General features: G+C 43.9%; 1 pseudogene; it reads right to left on the bottom strand.

Annotated features, from left to right (window-relative positions):
- Positions 1-267: 267 nt before the first annotated feature.
- On the bottom strand, positions 268-20,012 carry LOC123101400 (cyclin-dependent kinase G-2-like; annotated as a pseudogene).
- Positions 20,013-21,109: the final 1,097 nt, after the last annotated feature.

The raw sequence follows: 21,109 nt of genomic DNA, 5'->3' as shown, positions 1-21,109 counted from the left end.
CGCACTTCATGCGGGCGGCCCTCCTCGGCCCACAACATGTGGCGCCCTCGTAAGGTGCATTCTCTCACTCGTGGCAAACTACGGATGCGTCAGTTTTCAGCCAAAAGATATATTTGACCAACATACAAAATCTCATGCACACTAGTGATCAATGCAATCCAAATCTTTGGAATGAAATCAAAGTACATATATATTCAATTTTGCCACAAATAATTCCAAAAAATGTGTTAATTGCAGCTGAAAAATAGTCTTCGCAACAGTTTGAGATCAGGCTGAAGCATCGACGACGGCGTTGGCGAACCATGGTCGCCTGAGCGCGGTGGTGGCCGACAACCTCTTGTCGATTTTGCACGAGAGGAGCCCCTTGAGGACTTCGAAGCCTTCTTTGGAGAGGATGTCCTCGGGAAAGTGCTGACGGAGCTTGTTGAGGGAAAATACTGTTGGAAATATGCCCTAGAGGCAATAATAAATTAGTTATTATTATATTTCCTTGTTCATGATAATCGTTTATTATCCATGCTAGAATTGTATTGATAAGAAACTCAGATACATGTGTGGATACATAGACAACACCATGTCCCTAGTAAGCCTCTAGTTGACTAGCTCATTGATCAATAGATGGTTACGGTTTCCTGACCATGGACATTGGATGTCGTTGATAACGGGATCACATCATTGGGAGAGTGATGTGATGGACAAGACCCAATCCTAAGCCTAGCACAAAGATCGTGTAGTTCGTATGCTAAAGCTTTTCTAATGTCAAGTATCATTTCCTTAGACCATGAGATTGTGCAACTTCCGGATACCGTAGGAATACTTTGGGTGTGCCAAACGTCACAACGTAACTGGGTGGCTATAAAGGTACACTACAGGTATCTCCGAAAATATCTGTTGGGTTGGCACGAATCGAGACTGGGATTTGTCACTCCGTGTAAACGGAGAGGTATCTCTGGGCCCACTCGGTAGGACATCATCATAATGTGCACAATGTGACCAAGGAGTAGATCACGGGATGATATGTTACGGAACGAGTAAAAGAGACTTGCCGGTAACGAGATTGAACAAGGTATCGGGATACCGACGATCGAATCTCGGGCAAGTACAATACCGCTAGACAAAGGGAATTGAATACGGCATTGATCGAATCCTCGACATCATGGTTCATCCGATGAGATCATCGTGGAACATGTGGGAACCAATATGGGTATCCAGATCCCGCTGTTGGTTATTGACCGGAGAATGTCTCGGTCATGTCTGCATGGTTCCCGAACCCGTAGGGTCTACACACTTAAGGTTCGATGACGCTAGGGTTATAGGGAATAGATATACGTGGTTACCGAATGTTGTTCGGAGTCCCGGATGAGATCCCGGACCTCACGAGGAGTTCCAGAATGGTTCGGAGGTAAAGATTTATATATGGGAAGTCCTGTTTTGGTTATCGGAAAAGTTTCAGGTTTTACCGGTAGTGTACCGGGACCACCGGAGGGGTCCGGGGGTCCACCAAGTGGGGCCACCAGCCCCGGAGGGCTGCATGGGCCAAGTGTGGGAGGGGACCAGCTCCAGGTGGGCTGATGCGCCCCCCACCAAGGCCCAAGGCGCAAGGGAGAGGGAAGGGGGGCAAACCCTAGGGCAGATGGGCCCTGAGGCCCATCCCAGGTGCGCCTCCCCTCTCTCCCCCCTTGGCCGCCCCCCTAGATGGCATCTAGGGCTGGCCGCCACCCCTAGGGGTGGAAACCTAGGTGGGGGCGCAGCCCCTCCCCTCCCCTGTATATACTTGAGGTTTTGGGCTGCCAGAGAGATAAATTCTTCCCCTGTTGGTGCAGCCCTACCCCTCTCTCCTCCTCGTCTCTTGCGGTGCTTGGCGAAGCCCTGCTGGAGTACCACGCTCCTCCACCACCACCACCCGTTGTGCTGCTGCTGGATGGAGTCTTCCTCAACCTCTCCCTCTCTCCTTGCTGGATCAAGGCATGGGAGACGTCACCGGGCTGTACGTGTGTTGAACGCGGAGGTGCCGTCCGTTCGGCACTAGGATCTCCGGTGATTTGGATCACGACGAGTACGACTCCTTCAACCCTGTTCTCTTGAACGCTTCCGCATAGAAATCTACAAGGATATGTAGATGCACTCTCCTTCCCCTCATTGCTGGTTTCTCCATAGATAGATCTTGGTGACACGTAGGAAAATTTTGAATTTCTGCTACGTTCCCCAACAGTGGCATCATGAGCTAGGTCTATTGCGTAGATTCTATGCACGAGTAGAACACAAAGTAGTTGTGGGCGTTGATTTTTTTCAATATGCTTACCGTTACTAGTCCAATCTTGTTTCGACGGTATTGTGGGATGAAGTGGCCCGGACCGACCTTACACATACTCTTACGTGAGACTGGTTCCACCGACTGACATGCACTAGTTGCATAAGGTGGTTGGCGGGTGTCTGTCTCTCCCACTTTAGTCGGATCAGATTCAATGAAAAGGGTCCTTATGAAGGGTAAATAGCAATTGGCATATCACGTTGTGGTTTTTGCGTAGGTAAGAAACGTTCTTGCTAGAAATCCATAGCAACCACGTAAAACATGCAAACAACAATTAGAGGACGTCTAACTTGTTTTTGCAGCATATGCCTTGTGATGTGATATGGCCAAAAGGATGTGATGAATGATATATGTGATGTATGAGATTGATCATGTTCTTGTAATAGGAATCATGACTTGCATGTCGATGAGTATGACAACCGGCAGGAGCCATAGGAGTTGTCTTAATTTATTTATGACCTGCGTGTCAACTTAAACGTCATGTAATTGCTTTACTTTATTGCTAAAGCGTTAGCCATAGTAGTAGAAGTAATAGATGACAAGACAACTTCAAGAAGACACGATGATGGAGATCATGATGATGGAGATCATGGTGTCATGCCGGTGACAACGATGATCATGGAGCCCCGAAGATGGAGATCAAAAGGAGCAAAATGATATTGGCCATATCATGTCACTATTTGATTGCATGTGATGTTTATCATGTTTTACATCTTATTTGCTTAGAACGACGGTAGCTTAAATAAGATGATCCCTCACTAAAATTTCAAGAAAAGTGTTCCCCCTAACTGTGCACCGTTGCGAAGGTTCGTTGTTTTGAAGCACCACGTGATGATCGGGTGTGATAGATTCTAACGTTCGAATACAACGGGTGTTGACGAGCCTAGCATGTACAGACATGGCCTCGTAACACATGCGAAACACTTAGGTTGACTTGACGAGCCTAGCATGTACAGACATGGCCTCGGAACACGGAAGACCGAAAGGTCAAGCATGAGTTGTATAGAAGATACGATCAACATGAAGATGTTCACCGATGTTGACTAGTCCGTCTCACGTGATGATCGGACACGGCCTAGTTGACTCGGATCATGTAATCACTTAGATGACTAGAGGGATGTCTATCTGAGTGGGAGTTCATAAGATGAACTTAATTATCCTGAACATAGTCAAAAGGACTTCGCAAATTATGTCGTAGCACGCGCTTCAGTTCTACTGTTTAGATATGTTCCTAGAGGAAATTTAGTTGAAAGTTGATAGTAGCAATTATGCGGACTAGGTCCGTAAACTGAGGATTGTCCTCATTGCTTCATAGAAGGCTTATGTCCTTAATGCACCGCTCAGTGTGCTGAACCTCGAACATCGTCTGTGGATGTTGCGAACATCTGACATACACATTTTGATAACTACGTGATAGTTCAGTTAAACGGTTTAGAGTTGAGGCACCGAAGACGGTTTTGAAACGTCGCGAAACATATGAGATGTTTCGAGGGCTGAAATTGGGATTTCAGGCTCGTGCCCACGTCAAGAGGTATAAGACCTCCAACGATTTTCTTAGCCCGCAAACTAAGGGAGAAAAGCTCAATTGTTGAGCTTGTGCTCAGATTGTCTAAGTACAACAATCAGTTGAATCGAGCGGGAGTTGATCTTCCAGATGAGATAGTGATGTTTCTCCGAAGTCATTACCACCAAGCTGCTAAAGCTTCGTGATGAACTATAATATATTAGGGACATATATGATGATCCTTGAGATATTCGCGATGTTTGACACCACAAAAGTAGAAATCAAGAAGGAGCATCAATTGTTGATGGTTGGTGAAACCACTAGTTTCAAGAAGGGCAAGGGCAAAAGGGATACTTCATGAAACGGCAAATCAGCTGCTGCTCTAGTGAAGAAACCCAAAGTTGAACCCAAGCCCGAGACTAAGTGCTTCTGTAATAAAGGGAACAACCACTGGAGCAGAATTACCCTAGATACTTGGTAGATGAGAAGGCTGGCAAAGTCGATAGGAGTATATTGGATATACATTGTGTTAATGTGTACTTTACTAGTACTCCTAGTAGCACCAGGGTATTAGATACCGGTTCGGTTGCTAAGTGTTAGTAACTCGAAATAAAAGCTACGGAATAAACGGAGACTAGCTAAAGGTGAGATGACGATATGTGTTGGAAGTATTTCCAAGGTTGATCAAATATCATACGCTCCCTCTACCATCGAGATTGGTGTTTGTGTTGAGCATAGACATGATTGGATTATGTCTATCGCAATACGGTTATTCATTTAAGGAGAATAATGGTTACTCTGTTTATTTGAATAATACCTTCAATGGTCTTACACCTAAAATGAATGGTTTATTGAATCTCGATCGTAGTGATACACATGTTCATGCCAAAAGATAGTAATGATAGTACCACCTACTTGTGGCACTGCCACGTAAGTCATATCGGTATAAAACGTATGAAGAAGCTCCATGTTGATGGATCTTTGGGCTCACTCATTTTTTAAAAGGTTTGAGACATGCGAACCATGTCTATTGGTGTATATGCATGAAGAAACTCCATGCAAATGGACCGTTTGGACTCACTTGATTTTGAATCACTTGAGACATGCAAATCATACCACATGGGCAAGATGACTGAAAGCCTCGTTTTCAGTAAATGGAACTAGAAAGCAACTTGTTGGAAGTAATACATTTTGATGTGTGCAGTCCAATGAGTGCTGAGGCATGTAGTGGATATCGTTATGTTCTTACTTCACAGATGATTTGAGTATATGTTGAGTATATTTACTTGATGAATCACGAGTCTGAATTATTGAAAGGTTCAAGTAATTTCAGGGTGAAGTTGAAAGATCGTCGTGACAAGAGGATAAAAGATCTATGATATGATCATAGAGATGAATATCTGAATTACGAGTTTGGCACAGAATTAAGACATTGTGGAAATTGTTTCACAACTAATACAGCTTGGAACACCATAGTGTGATGGTGTGTCCGAACATCATAACTGCACCCTATTGGATATGATGCATACCATGATGTCTCTTATCGAATTACCACAATAGTTTATGGGTTAGGCATTAGAGACAACCACATTCACTTTAAAAGGGGCACCACGTAATTCTGATGAGATGACACCGTATGAACTATGGTTTAGAGAAACCTAAGCTGTCATTTCTTAAAAGTTTGGGGCTGCAACGCTTATGTGAAAAAAGTTTCAAGCCGATAAGCTCGAACCCAAAGCAGATAAATGCATCTTCATAGGACACCCAAAACAGTTGGGTATACCTCCTGTCTCAGATCCGAAAGCAATAAGGGATTGTTTCTAGAATCGGGTCCTTTCTCGAGGAAAAGTTTCTCTCGAAGGAATCGAGTGGGAGAATGGTGGAGACTTGATGAGGTTATTGAACCGTCACTTCAACTAGTGTATAGCAGGGCACAAAGAGTTGTACCTGTGGCACCTACACCAATTGAAGTGGAAGCTTATGATATTGATCATTAGACTTCGGATCAAGTCACTCCCAAACCTCGTAGGATGACAAGGATGCATACTACTTCAGAGTGGTACGTAATCCTGTCTTGGAAGACATGTTGCTAGACAACAATGAACCTACGAGCTATGGAGAAGCGATGGTGGGCCCGGATTTTGATAAATGGCTCCAGGCCATAAAATCCGAGAGAGGATCCATGTATGAAAATGTAGCGACCCGACCCGAATGGATCAAGTCTCTGTGCTTAAGTGTCATCCCTGGATCGGTATGCTGACACACACAGTACTCGAAGGATTTATAACAGAGGTAAATCACATGTATAAAGTAACGTAAATACTATTACCTCAATCCTTATAGCGGAAGCAACAAGGTTGTGGATTCCCATCAACACCAACGGCAAAGTTGAGTGTAGAAATCGTAACCCTAACGTATCACTTACTCGTCAAAAGAAATCTACAACATGAGACGTTGCAGCCCGAAACGGGTCAGTACATTGAATGTACTGGCAAATTCACACCATAGAGAAAATGATGAACAATGGCTATCACTACATGCATATTTGGCTGGTGGAAAAGCTCTATGGTTATAAGGTTTTTGCATAAAGCCAATTTTTCCCTACTGCAAAGGAATACATTTTAATTAACTATCATGGTGGTTGTTGAACATTGAGAATGGTTGACAGCATTCTCAATCCCAATTAAGTAACATCATTAAACCCAACAATATTCATTTAAAGTAACATGATGAGATCAACAGGATAATCCAAGAACTAGATACTCAAGATGTCCATAACCGGGGACACGGCTAATCATGATTAGTTTATACACTCTGCAGAGGTTTGCGCACTTTTCCCCACATGACTCGATCGCCTCCGTTTGTTTTCTCGCACTACATGGTGTTTGAGAAACGGATGACCGAGACATAGTCTTTCAGAAGCGCTAGCACCTTACATGTGGGGTAGACCGTACCACCTACAACCCCTACATCTGCTAGTCCACCCCGTAAGAGTTCACACAACTTAGTCAACTATGCCAGAGCCCATAGTAGCATGTGGCTGCACATGGAAGTTTCTAGCATGAATTATCTTATGATCCCTTTGAGCCTGGGTGGCGGTCCAAAATAAAACAGGCAAGTCCTTATAGACATCAGGTGCCTCAATCCACCCAGATGTGTGTTTAAGTGGCCACCTTAGATAAACCATTAAAATTAATAAACTCACATCTGTCATGGATATCACTCACCCAATCCACGTCTACTAGCATAGCATGGCATAATAAGCAAACGTAGAAGTAACTCCCAAAGGTTTCATAATAATACAGGTAATAGGTACTACCTCATCTACTTCCCATCCCACAATTTAATTAGATCCTAATCATGCAATGTGTGAGGATTGATCTAATGCAATAAAACATGGGTTGTAGAAAAGGTATGATCAAAGTGTGAACTTGCCTGCAATGTTGATGAAGATGATTCGCACTCAAAATCTTGATAGATCTACTCGTCACACTCCGGTCAATCTATCATAAGCAAGCAATAGTAACCACACATAAGCAATCACTCAAAAGATCAGAAAGATCGAAGAAGACGATTCGGAAACACCAAAACCAAGCAAAAACTCTTGCAACATAAAACAATTTCCAACAGTACCAAAATTATGTGAATTTGGCCTTATTAGAATGTTTAGGTCAAGAGCTTCGATTTGCAAAAAGAATCAACTCAAACGGAGTTACGAAACTCAAGTTATGATCAAACGAATTTTGAATTCAAATCTGATCTAATTAAAATTTTAAACTTTTGAAAAACATGTTTGAGTTGGATTACTGGATAGAGGAGATCATAACAAAGACGGGGGCGTTGGTTTCGTTGGATTTGGACTAACGAGTAAAAAGTAGTGATAGATTGAAGTACAGGGACTAATCTGTGAACAAAATTACCACGAATAGGTCCCTAGCCGAAATTAATAAAAAAAGAAAAATTTCTACAGAACGAGCGTTCGCTACAGAAGCATATGTGACGAATTCGTTCACTACAGAGGCTAAACTAATGAACGTTCGCTACATAAGTAAATCTAAACAAAACCGTTTTTTTATAAAAACCGATCTAACTAACCAAAAAATGAAAAAAAAACCGTTCTAGAGTTTTACCGTTCGGGGCGGTTTTCCGTTGGGAAACCGGCGGCGAACTCCGGCGGCTTCCGGCGAGGTCCGGGCTGCGTGACGCGGGCGGCAGTGGATGCGGCGCGGGGCAGCGCGGCAGCGAGGCGAGCAGGTGGGCGCGGCGCGGTGGCAAAGCAAGGCGGCGGCGTGCAGGCGGTGACAGCGAGTGGAGCGGTGGGGGCGGCGATCTGCGGCTGCGGCGGTGATCTGCGGGACGGCGGCGAGACGCGAGGAGGAGGAACGGGGAGAGAGAGGGCGGCGGCCTCGCCTTTTTAAAGGCAGGGGCGCTGCTTGGGGAAGGGGTAGGAGGAGGCGGGGCGGCGTCGGTCTCCGGAAGGAGTCCCGATTGGCGACGGAGGTGGAAGGCGGCGCGGCTGGGCTGGGCCTGGCTGGCTAGCTGGGCCGGCCCAGTCGGGGAGAAGCTTTTTTTTTAACATTTTTTCAGAGAACTAAAATACTAAAAACAAAATAAATAAAAATATTATATAGGCATATAATATATCAAAATTTACAGAAAAAGATTTCCAACAACATGAACATTTTTCTAGAATTAAATAAAATACACACGAATTCTAATAATTCAAAGAGTGCTACTGGTCTATTAAAATCCAACAAAAATCATTTTTAAAATACCAAAATGATTTCAAATTAATTTTTCTCCAATTTTCTATTGTAGGGAATCATGTTACCCTAATTTCCATATATTTTATTTTTGGAGAAAAATAATTTGAATAAAAGTCAAATAAATCCAAATTGAAAATAAAATTAAAAGAACTTTGGATTTAATTCTTTGAAACTCCCAACTCATATTTCATATAATTTGAAGAAGTCATTTTATCTTCTCTCGTGAACATCATTGAGTTGCTAAAAGTTTCTGAATTGGAAATATTTTCCAAATGAAATTCAAATATTTTCAAATACCCTTTCATTTAATTTTTTTAAATGGAAGAGGTCATATCATCTTCGCTCAAGGGTTTTATATTTGAAAAGAATTTGAATTCATGGAGAGCAAAATGCAAAAATGAAAGTTTGGGAAAGTCCTTTTATTCCCTCTCATTTAACTTTCAAAAAGTTTCGAATTTCACTCACTTTCAGACAATCAATCAAACAATCAATCAAATCTATCTATTTATTATAACATTCCAAAATTTAGAATTTTGGGATGTTACAAACCTACCACCCTTAAAATGAATCTCGTCCTCGAGATTCAGAGAGGCTAGCAAGAAAAATGTTAGGGTTTGGGGTCTCCTCAAAATCCATCAATCATCACAGGGGTCTGGGGTGCTATCACCCTTAGAAGCATGGTTACAGCTCCATCGAAACTCATATACTTCATCCATATTGTTAACAGTGTCGGTCTTCTTAGATCTTCAGGATAATTCCTTATCCGGGCTCTTCCGGTAGTGGCATAACCTTTTCCTCAATTTTTCTGTACTTTCATCCTGGTAAGGTTATTCCGAGACTGGGTCTTCTTAGCTGACTGGTCTGGCGCCAAAACTAAACAACTATCGATATCTCATGGTGGTCAACAAATTGTGGTTTCTCCTGCAGGAAATGGGTCTGGGTTGATCCTCACCGTATAACCTACGGTTGGCAAAAAGCTGCCGTGTACAAGGGAAAAATTCTTATACCATTCTAAGGTTTAACAAGGTTTAATATCGTCGTCTCTCTACTATAGGCAAGTCACTCAGATTTACCATCCCATATAGCAAGGCGAATAATAAGAGTAAGTCGGTATGGTGATCAATCCATCCCGCACCCAAATCATTACCTTGTATACGGTTTAGCGGATATCGCATTCTAACACTCAATCATCCTCACAAGCATTGCAGAATTTCTCTTGTCGACGAACCAAGTTCGGATATATCCATAGATTCTGCAAGCCAAACAAACATCTATCGTTCCTTCACAACTCTCAGGTTTTGCGTTACTCCTATAAAATCGTCTGTCGACAAAGGTATATCCACTTCCAGGGTTTTTCCTTCAGCAAGAATGTGCTTGCTTCTCGGCAGGTCCTGGGGTATGTGGGTTATGGCCCATCTCATCACTTGTAGTCCTTGAACTTATCATCGGGCAACTGATCATAATTCCAACTTCCTAGTATTCTTAAATCCATCCAATTGTACTGTCTTCCTTCCTTCTATTGACACCAAACTAGGACATGATTACTCAGACTTGTCATGGGGTTGCCATTGCTCCATATTACCAACATCATACCTCGTTTATAATAGTACTTCATCTCTTCATCCTCGTGGGATTTTCCCACATACCGAGGTAAAAACTTATACTTATGAAGTCCATACTCTACTTCGTGGAACATCGTTATCCTTTCCAGGGTCAAGCGTCCTTACAAGGGAATATTGGCCATCTCTGCATGGCACTTCTTCAACTGGGAAACGTGAAACACATCCTGAACTCCTGATAGTTCTTCGGGTAATTCCAACTTGTAGGCCACTTCTCTCATACGCTCCAAAACTCGGTATGGTCCTACAAATCTCGGGGCTAACTGTCCCTTAACTCCAAATCGTTTAACTCCTCGCAGAGGGGTCACACTAAGACATGCTCTATCTCCAATTTCATAGACTACCTCCTTGAGTTTTGAGTCTACATAACTATTCTGTCTGGACTGAGCTACCTTCAGTCTATCTCGAATCAACTTAGCATTCTCTTCTGACTCCTTTGATCAACTTTGGTCCAAACAACTGTCGGTCTCCAACTTCATCCCACATACTCTTGGGGCATCACACATATCGAGACAAAACTCGTATTCATTTTGTCTGAAATCCATTACAGGGTACTACCACCCTTAAAATGCACAAATCTTCCATAGACCATATTTCTTTTATCCTCAAAAGTGGTCAAAATCCTTCTTCATAGAGTAACAACTCATAAAATCCATATCAGTACCACGATGCTACTTTATTCATTCTCAAATGATTACAATTCTCTCGCTTCTCCATTACATGTCTCAACTCAACACCTCAATATGAAGGGAAAATGTTCTCACTACTACTACTATATTTCTTCTGTTGCAAACTCAACTATCTCGCGCAAGTTTCCTTCTCCTTGGGGCATTCTCTGGCAAAGTGCCCTGCTCCATTACAACTAAAACATATTACTTCTGACAAGTATCGAGGTTTCCTTTTTGGGCAACTGTTGAGGTAGTGCCCTGACTCCTTGCACCTGTAATAGGTGACATGACTCAGATCCTTTCTGGAATCCAATCTACTTCTCTTTCTGGACTTTTCCATTCCCAACCATGGCTTCTATTTCCTGTGGGTCATATTCTACTTCCTCTGTCGGGAATTCTACTAGATCCCCATTCAAACAATTTTGGAAGATGTGTCCTTCTTCTCCGCATGAATAGCCTGACTTGGTGCAGGGTTTAATTGGTTCTTCTTTGGGTGTGTCCTCCACCTCTTCCTTCATCACAGGTTCTTCTAAACTTTCCATAAAGGCTCCTTTCATTGCTTCTTCCTTCTGCTGGATGGTTCGTTGTACCATGGGGTAAATGTGACACTGAGCAGGATAGTGGGTAGTCCCTTCACACAAGAAACAAGTAATCTACCTAGTTGGGCATTCTTCAACTGGGTGACTTCCTTCACAGTTAGGGCATTCATCCTTGTGTTCTTTATGGGTGTATCCTATTTCTCCGCAAATCTTGCATGCACAAGGTTTCTTCATATCCTTTCCATAAGGTTTCAACTTCTGGGACACAATCCTAGACTTGGGCAGAGTCAACTTAAAATCTTTCCAAGTGGTTACTCCTTGCCATCCATTGATGGTTTGGTACATTCTCCACCAAATAGCAGCACCTCTTCAAAGCATTGAAGAGCATGCTAGGTCATATCCTTTCCGACTATAGGGTTATTCTTCATGTGATCCTCCATGTTCTGAATCCATCGGTCTGTCTCCAACTGACTCATCGGTCCAGAAAATACAAGCTCATCTCCATTCATCCTCTATTGGGTCCATGGGTTTGGGGTAAGATAAGAGAGATAGAGAGGGATACACACAATACAAATAAAAGTTTTGAAAAGACAGATTTTATTGTGGCTGTCGGAAAAACAACAAACAAATGACAGCTCACAATCGTCGCAGCTAACGTGGGTATAAAATAGGGGTTTGGTCTTCTAAGGGTCAATAAATCTTCAAAATCGCCAACTCTTCAAGTCTTGTTTATGTCTCCGATGGCTTCTTGCCATCGTGCTTGTCCTTCTCCAGCTCTTTTGCCAGATCCTCTCACGATGTCCTTCAATGTTCCGGAGTTGCACCTCAAACTTCTGGTGTCAACATCCTTCACATGAACCATGGTCATACTGTCCTTCAGTTCTTGACAATTCTCCGGTATCTCGAGGTTGTAGGTCCTCCAGCTTGGCTACTCTCATCTTCAGGATCCTGAGTTCCTCATGAAATACTTCCTTGTCTAATACGACTTCCTGGAGCTCCATTTCAAACTTCTTGATGTACTACTCCAGATCTTGGTGATACACCAGCTAAGTTTAAAACTGCATCCTTTGCTGATAGATGCTCCATCAGCCTTCTACCTTCCAATCCTTCCGACAGAATGCATGCTTAGCTCAGCTCGGTGACCACAGTATCAACGGTGATGACATCACGGATAACCGTGTTTCAGCCCTTGTCATTGACATGAGCTATCCTGCCAGTTGATATCTCCTTCCTTAGGGTTTTCTTTGACAAAACTTCGAGTTCTCATGCTCCTTGTTTCAGTCTTTCTCCGATACACCTTGATTCTTGGGTATTGACATCTTCCATAATCTGTCAAGTTCCATAAGGGTAGCCTTCCTAGGTCATACAAATCTGGGAATTCTTCAGAGCCTTCCAATTCTACTTGTCTTCGGCCTTCAACCATTGTAGTTTCCATTATTCAGATGCACGGAAAATACTCTTAGTTGTCCGATATCTCATACTTCTTGGGGTGGTCTCATCAGTCGAATCTTCGTGGGGTCAAAAGGGGAAAGGGGTATGGTCTCACTAAAATGGAATATTTGAATAAGCTCAGAAGAGAAGAGAGGTAAAAGATCTTTTTGAAAGGGAAAGTGTTAGAGAAAAATCTTGCTATGGGCTTGCCAGTTTCTAGGGTCACATTACAGTCAACATGTGCTCTGATACCATCTTGTAGCGACCCGACCCGAATTGATCAAGTCTTTGTGCTTAAGTGTCATCCCTGGATCGGTATGCTGACACACACAGTACTCGAAGGATTTATAACAGAGGTAAATCACATGTATAAAGTAACATAAATACTATTACCTCAATCCTTATAGCGGAAGCAACAAGGTTGTGGATTCCCATCAACACCAACGGCAAAGTTGAGTGTAGAAATCGTAACCCTAACGTATCACTTACTCATCGAAAGAAATCTGCAACATGAGACGTTGCAGCCCGAAACGGGTCAGTACATTGAATGTACTGGCAAATTCACACCATAGAGAAAATGATGAACAATGGCTATCACTACATGCATATTTGGCTGGTGGAAAAGCTCTATGGTTATAAGGTTTTTGCGTAAAGCCAATTTTTCCCTACTGCAAAGGAATACATTTTAATTAACTATCATGGTGGTTGTTGAACATTGAGAATGGTTGACAGCATTCTCAATCCCAATTAAGTAACATCATTAAACCCAACAATATTCATTTAAAGTAACATGATGAGATCAACAGGATAATCCAAGAACTAGATACTCAAGATGTCCATAACCGGGGACACGGCTAATCATGATTAGTTTATACACTCTGCAGAGGTTTGCGCACTTTTCCCCACATGACTCGATCGCCTCCGTTTGTTTTCTCGCACTACATGGTGTTTGAGAAACGGATGACCGAGACATAGTCTTTCAGAAGCGCTAGCACCTTACATGTGGGGTAGACCGTACCACCTACAACCCCTACATCTGCTAGTCCACCCCGTAAGAGTTCACACAACTTAGTCAACTATGCCAGAGCCCATAGTAGCATGTGGCTGCACACGGAAGTTTCTAGCATGAATTATCTTATGATCCCTTTGAGCCTGGGTGGCGGTCCAAAATAAAACAGGCAAGTCCTGATAGACATCAGGTGCCTCAATCCACCCAGATGTGTGTTTAAGTGGCCACCTTAGATAAACCATTAAAATTAATAAACTCACATCTGTCATGGATATCACTCACCCAATCCACGTCTACTAGCATAGCATGGCATAATAAGCAAACGTAGAAGTAACTCCCAAAGGTTTCATAATAATACAGGTAATAGGTACTACCTCATCTACTTCCCATCCCACAATTTAATTAGATCCTAATCATGCAATGTGTGAGGATTGATCTAATGCAATAAAACATGGGTTGTAGAAAAGGTATGATCAAAGTGTGAACTTGCCTGCAATGTTGATGAAGATGATTCGCACTCAAAATCTTGATAGATCTACTCGACACACTCCGGTCAATCTATCGTAAGCAAGCTATAGTAACCACACATAAGCAATCACTCAAAAGATCAGAAAGATCGAAGAAGACGATTCGGAAACACCAAAACCAAGCAAATAACTCTTGCAACATAAAACAATTTCTAACAGTACCAAAATTATGTGAATTTGGCCTTATTAGAATGTTTAGGTCAAGAGCTTTGATTTGCAAAAAGAATCAACTCAAACGGAGTTACGGAACTCAAGTTATGATCAAACAAAGTTTGAATTCAAATCTGATCTAATTAAAATTTTAAACTTTTCAAAAACATGTTTGAGTTGGATTACTGGATAGAGGAGATCATAACAAATACGGGGGCGTTGGTTTCGTTGGATTTGGACTAACGAGTAAAAAGTAGTGATAGATTGAAGTACAGGGACTAATCTGTCTAGAAAATTACCACGAATAGGTCCCTGGCCGAAATTAATAAAAAAAGACAAATTTCTACAGAACGAGCGTTCGCTACAGAAGCATATGTGACGAATTCATTCACTACAGAGGCTGAACTAATGAACGTTCACTACATAAGTAAATCTAAACAAAACCGTTTTTTTTATAAAAACCGATCTAACTAACCAAAAAAACGAAATAAAAACCGTTCTAGAGTTTTACCGTTCGGGGCGGTTTTCCGTTGGAAAACCGGCGGCGAACTCCGGCGGCTTTCGGCGAGGTCCGGGCTGTGTGACGCGGGCGGCGGTGGATGCGGCGCGGGGCAGCGCGGCAGCGAGGCGAGTAGGCGGGCGCGGCGCGGTGGCAAAGCGAGGCGGCGGCGTGCAGGCGGTGACGGCGAGTGGAGCGGCGGCGGCGACGATCTGCGGCTATGGCGGCGATCTGCGGGGCGGTGGCGAGACGTGAGGAGGAGGAACGGGGAGAGAGAGGGCGGCGGCCTCGCGTTTTTAAAGGCAGGGGCGCTGCTTGGGGAAGGGGTAGGAGGAGGCGGGGCGGCGTCGGTCTCCGGGAGGAGTCCCGATCGGCGACGGAGGTGGAAGGCGGCGCGGCTGGGCTGGGCCTGGCTGGCTAGCCGGGCCGGCCCAGTCGGGGAGAAGTTTTTTTTTTTAAACATTTTTTTCAGAGAACTAAAATACTAAAACAAAATAAATAAAAATATTATATAGGCATATAATATATCAAAAATTTCAGAAAAAGATTTCCAACAACATGAACATTTTTCTAGCATTAAATAAAATATAAACAAATTCTAATAATTCAAAGAGTGCTATTGGTCTATTAAAATCCAACAAAAAACATTTTTAAAATACCAAAATGATTTCAAATTAATTTTTCTCCAATTTTCTATTGTAGGGAATCATGTTACCCTAATTTCCATATATTTTATTTTTGGAGAAAAATAATTTGAATAAAACTCAAATAAATCCAAATTGAAAATAAAATTAGAAGAACTTTGGATTTAATTCTTTGAAGCTCCCAACTCATATTTCATATAATTTGAAGAAGTCATTTTATCTTCTCTCGTGAAAATCATTGAGTTGCTTAAAAGTTTCTGAATTGGAAATATTTCCCAAATGAAATTCAAATATTTTCAAATACCCTTTCATTTATATTTTTTTAAATGGAAGAAGTCATATCATCTTCGCTCAAGGGTTTTGTATTTGAATAGAATTTGAATTCATGGAGAGCAAAATGCAAAAATGAAAGTTTGGGAAAGTCCTTTTATTCCCTCTCATTTAACTTTCAAAAAGTTTCGAATTTCACTCACTTTCAGACAATCAATCAAACAATCAATCAAATCTATCTATTTATTATAACATTCCAAAATTTAGAATTTTGGGATGTTACATAAAACAAAGTGTAGACTTTCGCAGAACGGCTCGATGGTCGTAAGACTGTTGAGTACAGATGGATTTTTTAAAAGGAAGACGGACAATGATGGTAAGTATCACCATTAAGAAAGCTCGACTTGTCATTAAGATTTTTTCCGACAAGTTCAAGGAGTTGACTATGATGAGACTTTCTCACTCGTAGCGATGCTAAGAGTCTGTTGGAATTATATTAGTGATTACTGCATTATTTATGAAATCTTGCAGATAGGATGTCAAAACATTGTTTCCTCGACGATTTTCTTGAGGAAAGGTTGTATGTGATACAACCGGAAGGTTTTGTAAATCCTGAAAGATGCTAATAAGTATGCAAAGCTCCAGCAATCCTTCTAAGGACTGGAGTAAGCATCTCGGAGTTGGAATGTATGCTTGGATGAGATGATCAAATATTTTGGGTATGTACAAAGTTTATGAGAAACTTGTATTTCCAAAGAAGTGAGTGGGAGCACTATAGAATTTCTGATGAGTATATGTTGTTGACATATTGTGGATCAGAAATGATGTAGAATTTCTGGAAAGCATATAGGGTTATTTGAAAAGTGTTTTTCAATAGAAAACCTGGATTAGGCTACTTGAACATTGAGCATCTAGATCTATGAGGATAGATCAAAAACGCTAAATGGTACTTTCAAATGAGCACATACCTTGACATGATCTTGAAAGTGTTCAAGATGGATCAGTCAAAGAAGGAGTTCTTGCCTGAGGTATGAAGTTAAGACTTAAAGCTCGACCACGGTAGAAGAAAGAGAAAGGACGAATGTCATCCCCTATGCTTTTGTCATAGGATCTATACGGTATGCCATGCTGAGTACCGCACCTGATGTGTGCCTTGCCACATGTCTGGCAAGAGGGTACAAAGGTGATCCAGGAGTGGATCACTATATAGCGGTCAAAATTGTCCTTGGGGTAATAAGGACATGTTTCTCGATTATGGAGGTGATAAAGAGTTCGGCGTAAAGGGTTACATCGATGCAAGCTTTAACACCTATCCGAATGACTCTGAGTAGCAAACCGGATACGTATAGTGGAGCAACCATTTGGAATAGCTCAAAGTGGAGCGTGGAAGCAGCATTTATAATATGACCTAGAGATTTGTGAAGTACATACGGATCTGAATGTTGCAGACCCGTTGACTAAAACCTCTCTCACAAGCAAAACATGATCAAACCCAGAACTCATTGAGTCTTAATGACATGATGATGTGAACTAGTTTAGCGACACTAGTAAACTCTTGGATGTTGGTCACATGGCGATGTGACCTCTAAGTGTTAATCACATGACGATGTGAACTAGATTATTGACTCTAGTGCAAGTGGGAGACTGTTGGAAATATGCCCTAGAGGCAATAATAAATTATTTATTATTATATTTCCTTGTTCATGATAATCGTTTATTATCCATGCTGGAATTGTATTGACAAGAAACTCAGATACATGTGTGGATACATAGACAACACCATGTCCCTAGTAAGCCTCTAGTTGACTAGCTCGTTGATCAATAGATGGTTACGGTTTCCTGACCATGGACATTGGATGTCATTGATAACGGGATCACATCATTGGGAGAATGATGTGATGGACAAGACCCAATCCTAAGCCTAGCACAAAGATCGTGTAGTTCGTATGCTAAAGCTTTTCTAATGTCAAGTATCATTTCCTTAGACCATGAGATTGTGCAACTCCCGGATACCGTAGGAATACTTTGGGTGTGCCAAACGTCACAACATAACTGGGTGGCTATAAAGGTACACTACAGCTATCTCTGAAAGTGTCTGTTGGGTTGGCACGAATCGAGACTGGGATTTGTCACTCCGTGTAAACAGAGAGGTATCTCTGGGCACGCTCGGTAGGACATCATCATAATGTGCACAATATGACCAAGGAGTTGATCACGGGATGATGTGTTACGGAACGAGTAAAAGAGACTTGCTGGTAACAAGATTGAACAAGGTATCGGGATACCGACGATCGAATCTCGGGCAAGTACAATACCGCTAGACAAAGAGAATTGAATACGGGATTGATCGAATCCTCGACATCGTGGTTCATCCGATGAGATCATCGTGGAACATGTGGGAACCAATATGGGTATCCAGATCCCGCTGTTGGTTATTGACCGGAGAACGTCTCGGTCATGTCTGCATGGTTCCCGAACCCGTAGGGTCTACACACTTAAGGTTCGATGACGCTAGGGTTATAGGGAATAGATATACATGGTTACCGAATGTGTTCTGAGTCCCGGATGAGATCCCGGACCTCACGAGGAGTTCCGGAATGGTCCAGAGGTAAAGATTTATATATGGGAAGTCCTGTTTTGGTTACCGGAAAAGTTTCGGGTTTTACCGGTAGTATATCAGGACCACCGGAGGGGTCCGGGGGTCCACCAAGTGGGGCCACCAGCCCCGGAGGGCTGCATGGGCCAAGTGTGGGAGGGGACCAGCCCCAGGTGGGCTGGTGCGCCCCCCCACCAAGGCCCAAGGCGCAAGGGAGAGGGAAGGGGGGCAAACACTAGGGCAGATGGGCCCTGAGGCCCACCCCAGGTGCGCCTCCCCTCTCCCCCCCCTTGGCCGCCCCCCCTAGATGGGATCTAGGGCTGGACGCCACCCCTAGGGGTGGAAACCTAGGTGGGGGCGCAGCCCCTCCCCTCCCCTATATATACTTGAGGTTTTGGGCTGCCAGAGAGACGAATTCTTCCCCTGTTGGTGCAGCCCTACCCCTCTCTCCTCCTCGTCTCTTGCGGTGCTTGGCGAAGCCCTGCTGGAGTACCACGCTCCTCCACCACCACCACGCCGTTGTGCTGCTACTGGATGGAGTCTTCCTCAACCTCTCCCTCTCTCCTTGCTGGATCAAGGCATGGGAGACGTCACCGGGATGTACGTGTGTTGAACGCGGAGGTGCCGTCCATTCGGCACTAGGATCTCCGGTGATTTGGATCACGACGAGTACGACTCCTTCAACCCCGTTCTCTTGAACGCTTCCGCATAGCAATCTACAAGGGTATGTAGATGCACTCTCCTTCCCCTCATTGCTGGTTTCTCCATAGATAGATCTTGGTGACACGTAGGAAAATTTTGAATTTCTGCTACGTTCCCCAACAATGACATGCGGCGGCATCACCAGCTTTCCGGGGAGCAGCAATGACTCATAGGCTGGCTAGATGGTGAACAATGGCACGCCGAGAACACGGAAGATGGCGAGGAGCTGTTGGGAGTCGTCATCCCCGTCGAAGAGCAGCTTCCCGGAGAGGAGCTCGGCCATGACGCAGCCGAGGGACCACATGTTAATCGTGGCATTGTAGTCGGTTTTGCCAAGGAGCATCTCCGGCGCCATGTACCGGCGTGTGCCGTGCTGGCCGTACGGCGCGGGCTCGGACATGGACACCGCGAGCCCTAGGTCGCAGATCTTGACGTTGCTAATGCCGTCCGCGCCGACGAGGTCAATTTTACTCCATGCTGTCAATTATGATCCGCGTTTTCATTCTCTCGTCTGTCATTTTGATCGATGTTTTTTCTTTGTTTTCACTCTCCTGCCATTCGGTTCGCGTCGCTCACCACTGTTGTCGACCCTCGTGCGCCTCTACTCCGACACCATCGTGACCGGCCGGCTTCTTCACCGACCCAGTGCCATCGCGCCACAGGCGGCCCCTTACGGCCGTCGTGTGCGCGCCATCCTACCCGTCGATCTACGTCGACCATCTCCGCCCTCTCCGACCCGGACACCTGCATCGCCTCCACCCGGTGGCCGCGCGCCATGCGGCAACCAATCATAGCCGGCGCTCGCGCGCCGGCCCGCCAATCGTTCCACGCCACCCGCCTCCGCCGCGTCTACACGGCGGCCGTGCGGGTTGCCTCGCCGGCCTCATCCCTGCTGCATTGGGCCGCCTGTGTCAGGCCCATTGGCTGCCTCGAGTTCTGGCGCCGCTGCTCCGTTGGTCGCTCGGGCCTCGCTGCTGACGCGCTCGCCCACATGTCGGTGCTGATGCGCTCGCCCACATGTCGTCCCACGCTGTCCATCGTCGCCGGCTTCATCTCGGACTCCGCCGCCTTCACCGAGCGGTGTCCCTGACCTCGCGCGCGATTGCAGATCAATCCTCAAACATTACATGATTAGGATCATCAGCAAGGCAAGTAACTCTTTGATCATACCTTTTCTACTACCCAGTTTTATTGCATTAGATCAATCCTCAAACATTACATGATTAGGATCTAACTAAATCATGGGATGGGAAGTAGTTGAGGTAGTACCTATCACCTGTTATATTATCAAACCCTTGGGAGTTACTTCTACGTTTGCCTATTATGCCATGCTATGCTAGTAGACGTGGATTGGGTGAGTGATATCCATGACAGATGTGAGTTTGTTAATTAATGGTTTAACTAAGGTGGCAACTTAAACACACATCCGGGTGGATTGAGGTACCTGGGTATTCCAGTATTGCCTATTTTTCTTTATGGACCGCCACCCAGGCTCAAAGGGATCATGAGATTATTCATACTAGAAACTTCCGTGTGCAGCCAAAAGCCATTATGGGCTCTGGCATAGTTGATTATGTCGTGCGAACTCTTACTGGGTAGACTAGCAGATGTAGGGGAAAGTAGGTGTAATGGTCTATCCATCATAAGGTGCTAGCGCTTCTGAAAGACTATGTCTCGGTCATCCGTCTTCTCAAACACCATGTAGTGCGAGAAACCAAATGGAGGCGATCGAGTCTTGTGGGGAAAAGTGCGCAAACCTCTGCAGAGTGTATTAAACTAATCATGGTTAGCCGTGTCCCCGGTTATGGGCATCTTGAGTATCTAGTACTTGGATTATCATGTGAATCTCAACATGTTACTCTAAATTAATTTTG

The sequence above is a fragment of the Triticum aestivum genome, chromosome 5A (genome assembly GCF_018294505.1).
Source record: "Triticum aestivum cultivar Chinese Spring chromosome 5A, IWGSC CS RefSeq v2.1, whole genome shotgun sequence".
Taxonomy (NCBI): domain Eukaryota; kingdom Viridiplantae; phylum Streptophyta; class Magnoliopsida; order Poales; family Poaceae; genus Triticum; species Triticum aestivum.
Note: the sequence above shows the minus strand (reverse complement) of the source record. Positions and strands in the feature narration are given on the sequence as shown.